The 6,047-nt window shown below is 35.0% G+C and overlaps 1 protein-coding gene across 2 annotated transcripts in view; it reads right to left on the bottom strand.

Annotated features, from left to right (window-relative positions):
• Window positions 1-5,313, bottom strand: part of LOC106876875 (MOG interacting and ectopic P-granules protein 1) — a 13,829-nt gene extending 8,516 nt beyond the window's left edge. Inside the window, exon 1 of one of the 2 annotated variants that reach the window (XM_014925614.2) lies at window positions 5,098-5,313. The gene's annotated coding sequence lies outside the window, so the exon portion shown is untranslated. Of the gene's footprint in view, window positions 1-265; window positions 754-5,097 lie in introns of those variants that run through there. The other variant, XM_014925615.2, reaches the window with a different exon arrangement.
• Window positions 5,314-6,047: the final 734 nt, after the last annotated feature.

The raw sequence follows: 6,047 nt of genomic DNA, 5'->3' as shown, positions 1-6,047 counted from the left end.
ATATATATATATATATATATATATATATAAAGGAGGCGCCAGAAGTGGGTAACGATTGTAGAAGTGTGGGTAGAATTTAAAAAATGGGAGGGAAAGTGAATAGGAAGAGAAAAAGAGAGGTGGTTGATGATAATAATTCGATCAGGTACTTGATGATTAGACATGATATCGAACATGGAAAACAATAATCACACATACAACAACAAAGATAAACTAGAAAATCATAATTAATGAGAAATATATATATAAATAATGGTGAACTAACCAATATTGGACGTTCGATTTGTATGGATGGTTTTAACGGAGGAGTTAGAGAAGGAAGAAGGAAGGAATTTGAAGGCGAAACCCCATGCGTTTGCACAAAGGGAAAATAAGAGGAGTTTTTATGGCGGGGAGGAGGAAAGAAGGAAGGAAAACAGGAAGCAACAGAAGGGAAAAAAAAAAGAATACAAGATATTTTAGAGAAACTACAATAGAGAAATTATTTTAGTATTTTTTCCCGCAATTTAACAAACCGGCTCAACACACATTCAATGATGGTGGTGGTGGAGGAACAAGAAGAAGAAGGCAAGGTGCTCTCTGTCTCTCTCTTTCTGTCTCTTATTTTTTCCACGCGTTGAAGCTGTCTAGAAGAGATTGAATGAAGAAGAGAAGACTAGAGCTCAGGGAGACAGCAAAGGGAGACAGACGGAAGGAGACAGCCAAGCTTAACGTTAGAAGGGGAGGAGTGGTGTACCAAGTAGACAGTGTCTGTCTGTGTGTCGCAGCAGTTAACCAACACACAGACACACACAACACACGTACACACATTTATATATGTACGTATACACACACTACCTCACCAAACACATACGTATACAAATATAATCACACATTATATATATATATATATATATATATATATATATACACATACACACAGATATGAATAGATAATTATATATATATATATACATACACACACACATATATATACATACACACACACACATATATATATATATACATACACATTACTACTACTAGGACACAGAGAACAATGTCGAAATGTAATTTTCCTTACGAAGTCTACTTAATATAATAAAAAAATACACCGTTTCTACTGATAGATTCTATACTTTTTCACTTGTTTCGGTCATTTCATGGCATTACAAGTAATTTTCAGAGAAATTGTAAGAATTCTGTAAATTATGTTAATCGTTAAAACTGCGAAAACGTTGAGGGAGTTTGGAGAGAGAAAACAGAAACGATATAGTGTTGATGGAAGCCAAACAAAAAGCACGACTGGTTTCACTTATTAATAACAGTGTAAATGACCTACAACACTTAGTTACTCTGTTCTTTGCTTCAATCATTCAAATATCTTTCAAGTGACTGCTTTTCTCCATCAGAAAGTCTTAATGTGCTGTAGTGTTGATGCCTTCCTCAGACAAAAAAATCTTTCGGAAGAGAAAACGAAAGAAATCTGAGGGAGAGAGAGAGAAAAAAAAAAGCTAAAATAAAATAACATCTAAAATGGTAAAGCTTAATTAAAGGTGGTTCGCGGTCGATTAAACACTAAAATAATAAACGAAGTGGTTTGTATGGAGCTTGCAAGAGATCGTTCTCTCCATGTTGCAGCCATTAATGACCTCCTCCACTCAATCGAGGATCAACAGTTCTGCAACAGTAATTCACACTTTCACTGTCTCACATCACTCTAGTTTCTTCTTTATATCTTCCTGAAAAACATGCTGCAAATCTTTCAATGGAAACTATTTTAGATTACACAAACTTGTTTTCGAAAACACATTCCGTATTATTATCTCAACTATTATATTTTCTTAACGTTATCACAAGAAAATGCCTGGGATATCTCAAAATAAATTTGTTCTGTAAAACAATATTTATTATTGCAGTGGCTTCGATTGTTTAATAATGAATAGTTGATGAAATGTTACGGACGAGGTGCTGAGAGTAAGAGGTGTAAGACTACGACCGGTAATAAAATAAAAGACATGTCATAAGCGTAATGATATCGTAAACAAGACGAGATAGGAGGAAGAAATAATACAATGAAGCCGGTCACAGACTTTAAATAGAAATGGTTGTTGTTTTTTTTTTAAAAAAAGGAACACATTTGAAGTAAAAGTGAATGAAGCAGCAGCACACCTGATTCGGTTATTTATAGATGGATTGGTACCAGTAAGATCAGTGTGTACTTATCTACTACCTACTATACATACATCTGTTCCGATATTGGGGGAATAACTACTGTGGTTGTAACACACACATATACAGTTGAACAGGTAACTAAACACACACACACACATACAAGAGAAAATGAATAGGCAACTACACACACACTGACTGAACAGACAACTACATATACACACTCAACCTAAACAAGCAACCGCGCGCGCGCGCGCGGAGTGAACAGTCAAGTACATACACAGGTTGAATAGGCAACTATATACATACACATATATACGCACAAAGAGTGAACAGTCAAGTACATCATACACACACAGGTTGAAGAGGCAACCACACACACAGCTCAAGCAGTCATCTACACACACACACACACCAGCGAACACACGAACACAATATATATACATCCGTGCCGCGCACGCACAGCACAATGAAATTCCTGGCAGTGTATATATTATACACACTCTATATACGCAGTAACTGGCTGTAGAGAAAATGGTAGTAGTAGTAGTAGTAGTAGTAATCGTAATGGTGGTGGTGTTATACTACTATAGAGATTGAGGGGGAAAATGGGCAGACGATAGGAATAAACAGTTATTGTTTCATTGTTGATTGAATGATGTTAATAAGGACAAAAATAAACAGGTCAGATAGAACAACCGGTAAAAGCAACAAAACATTAAAGACTACACACACACACATATATATATATATATATATAATCTCCATAGGCGATACATATAACGTATAACTTGGTGATGATGATGATAGCAATGATGGCGGCTATGATGAAGTATAAAAGACAGAAAGCAGAAATTACTCTCCTTGTTTTATATATAATATTACGTGATCGGCGAAACTCTGACTAGAGCCAAAGAGTAATCTCAACAATTTACACTCCCTGCTTCTACAGATATATATATATATATATATATATATATATATGTATATATATATATATGTATATATATATATATATATATGTATATGTATATTATTGAATGGCTTCTTAAGGGGATCTTGTGTGAAAGAAATCCCCGGTTGAAATGAGACGGAAGTCTATTATTTTATTTAGTCTTCATTTTGTGAAGTGTGAAATGTTTGTATAGATATATTTGGTCGACACGATGCCAGTGAGCAAGCGAAGAAGAAGAAACCGGCGAGTTTCCCCATAATAATTATTCTAAATGAGAGAACATATGTGTGTAAATGGTGTGTCCTCTCAACTCAGCTGAAGCACATTGAATATATGAAGACAGAGCGAGAGAGAGAAATGTGTTATGACTGTGGAGTGGAAATACCTCAATAAATAAACGATATTTTAAATCTAAAATAAAACCAGCAGAATAAAGTGTGGAGGAGACGAGAGAAGGAGAATATCCCTCCTTTTAAATGAAACATGTGTGCCGGTGGCTTTGATCAATTAGAAGAGGTGGAGGTACTATTTATTGTAACAGGAAAAAAAGATGATGAAGGAGGCGCGGTGGTGCTTACGATATCTTGCTCTTTCCTGTTATATTTTATTCATGTTGTAGACTTCAGAGTGGATATGATGGAAAGAGGAAAATACTAAGAGACATGACAATGAATGAAAGACTGATCAGAGAAACGTAAGTTGAGATTATAAGGTAAATATGAGAGAAATAGAGACTACAGAATGAGGGAGACTACATAATGAATGAGGGAGACTATATAGTGATTGAGGGAGACTATATAGCGATTGAGGGAGAGAAACTAGTGATTGAAAGAGAAAGACTTAAATAGACTGAAAGAAGGAATAAGATATTGAATGAGAAATAATAGAGAGAGAGAGAGAGATTAAAATGAAGTCATACTACACAATGAATATGTGTGTGTGTGTGTGTGTGTGTGTGTATATATATAGAGAGAGATTCACTATGTATAGATAGATATATACATATATATATATATATATATATATATATATATATATATATATATATTGTACATAGAAACAATGGAGATCAGTGGATATATATATATATCCATGTGTTTGTGTGTAGAGGAAAGAGAGGCTACACAGTAACTAGAGACGAACAGACAGACATTGACTGAGGATGTTTTTTTTTTTGTTTCTATCAACTTCGAAAAAAAAAAAATCACAATTTTTAGATTTAATTAGATTTATGAATTATCTTAACAAACAATATAAGAAGTTGAAGAATAAATATCAATAAAAATAACCAAGGAACAAGTTAAAAGAACGAGAGAAAAAAGGACAAACTATAAATATATATACACACACACACACACGAGTGTATATGTGTGTGTGTGTAGGAGCGTATTTACGTATATGTGTGCATATATTTATGTATATATGCATGTATAAAAACGTATGTATATATATATATACACACACATATATATAGATGTATATGGGTGTATATACGGGAAATATAGACACAACGCTATCAGCCCCCCCCCTTATTCTGGCCGATAAAAACTCAAATATTAAAGTCATCAAAAATTACTTCTTTGGGCGCTGAAAAACCTCACTATTGTCTTTAAATACATATTAACCTGTTCCCTATGTATATACACGTATGTATACATATATATATATACACACACATCTACCGTATATATATAAATGTATGGATGTCGAAATCAAACGAGATCACGCTTTCTTTCAGCCACTGCCTTTCTCTCTCTCTCTCTCACATGATATAAGCATTTATATATATATATATATATACTGAGATACATATATACATACATGTATATATGTGTGTATATATACATTTCCCCCTCTCACAGCAGTTAGGCTTATTAACAAACGAACAAGTGAACGAGCGAGCGGTTTTAATATCGGATCTTTTTCGCTTCACCGGTCTCTTAACAATTTTACTAAAATACATCAGGATGATCCCGTATTAGGGTCCTTACCTGGGCGAGAACCCGCTGATGTTGTCCTTGCCTGTGTGTCTTAATAATCCGTCGAGTGGCGGGCTGGGGTTGATGGCGATATTAAAAGCCTCTCTCTCTCTCTCTAACACACTTTTTACTCCACCTCAGCCGTGGCCGATAACTCTCTGATACTCTCTCTCACTCTCACTCCCCCTCTCTATATATACACGCATTTCCCTCTCTCTCTCTCTATCCCCCTCTCTCTCTTTCTCTCTGTCTCTGACACACACACATACACACACAAAGGCGCTTCCTGTCTTCAAGATGGCGGAGACCGGATCACGTGATATTTCGGCAATTGACGTAATATTTTCCAACCTTCCTGCATAATAATTAGGTCGGTGATCATCGACCAATAGGAAGGCGAGTATGCAAATTAAGTTTTAGAGTGTGGCAGGGGCAAGGGCAAAATAGGATAGGGGTAGGATAAAAATTGGAAATGGGGTGGTAAGAAATTTTATCGATTCTGAAAAATGTATTTAAGCCAAGCGAGATTTTACCTTATATGGGCAATGGTATCAATAAAAATTGGGTAAAAATGAGATTTTGCGAGAAGTGGTTAATTCTTTATGTGTTGTTGCATTGCAACAAGTCTGCTGGTCTGGGTACATTGGTTTTCTTCCAAACCAAAACCAACCAACTTTCCAAGGAACCAATGCATTTTTATTGATGGACTCGCAAAGTTTCTCCAAAGTTTGTCCAAGTTTCTATTCTTGATGCAAAAGTAACAAAATCGATAAATAAAATTTTAAAAAATACATGTACTTGTTGCAAAAACAAGTTTTAAGTTCCCTAAAATGTTTAATATCTTTGATGACAGTTTGGGAGATTACACTTCTTAAAAGACAAACAGAAACACGGCTTGGAGGCATTTACCAGATCATGCTTTAGAAACTTCACTTTCAAAGAATTTTCGTTTACAGGACGTA

The sequence above is a fragment of the Octopus bimaculoides genome, chromosome 1 (genome assembly GCF_001194135.2).
Source record: "Octopus bimaculoides isolate UCB-OBI-ISO-001 chromosome 1, ASM119413v2, whole genome shotgun sequence".
Lineage (NCBI taxonomy): Eukaryota > Metazoa > Mollusca > Cephalopoda > Octopoda > Octopodidae > Octopus > Octopus bimaculoides.
Note: the sequence above shows the minus strand (reverse complement) of the source record. Positions and strands in the feature narration are given on the sequence as shown.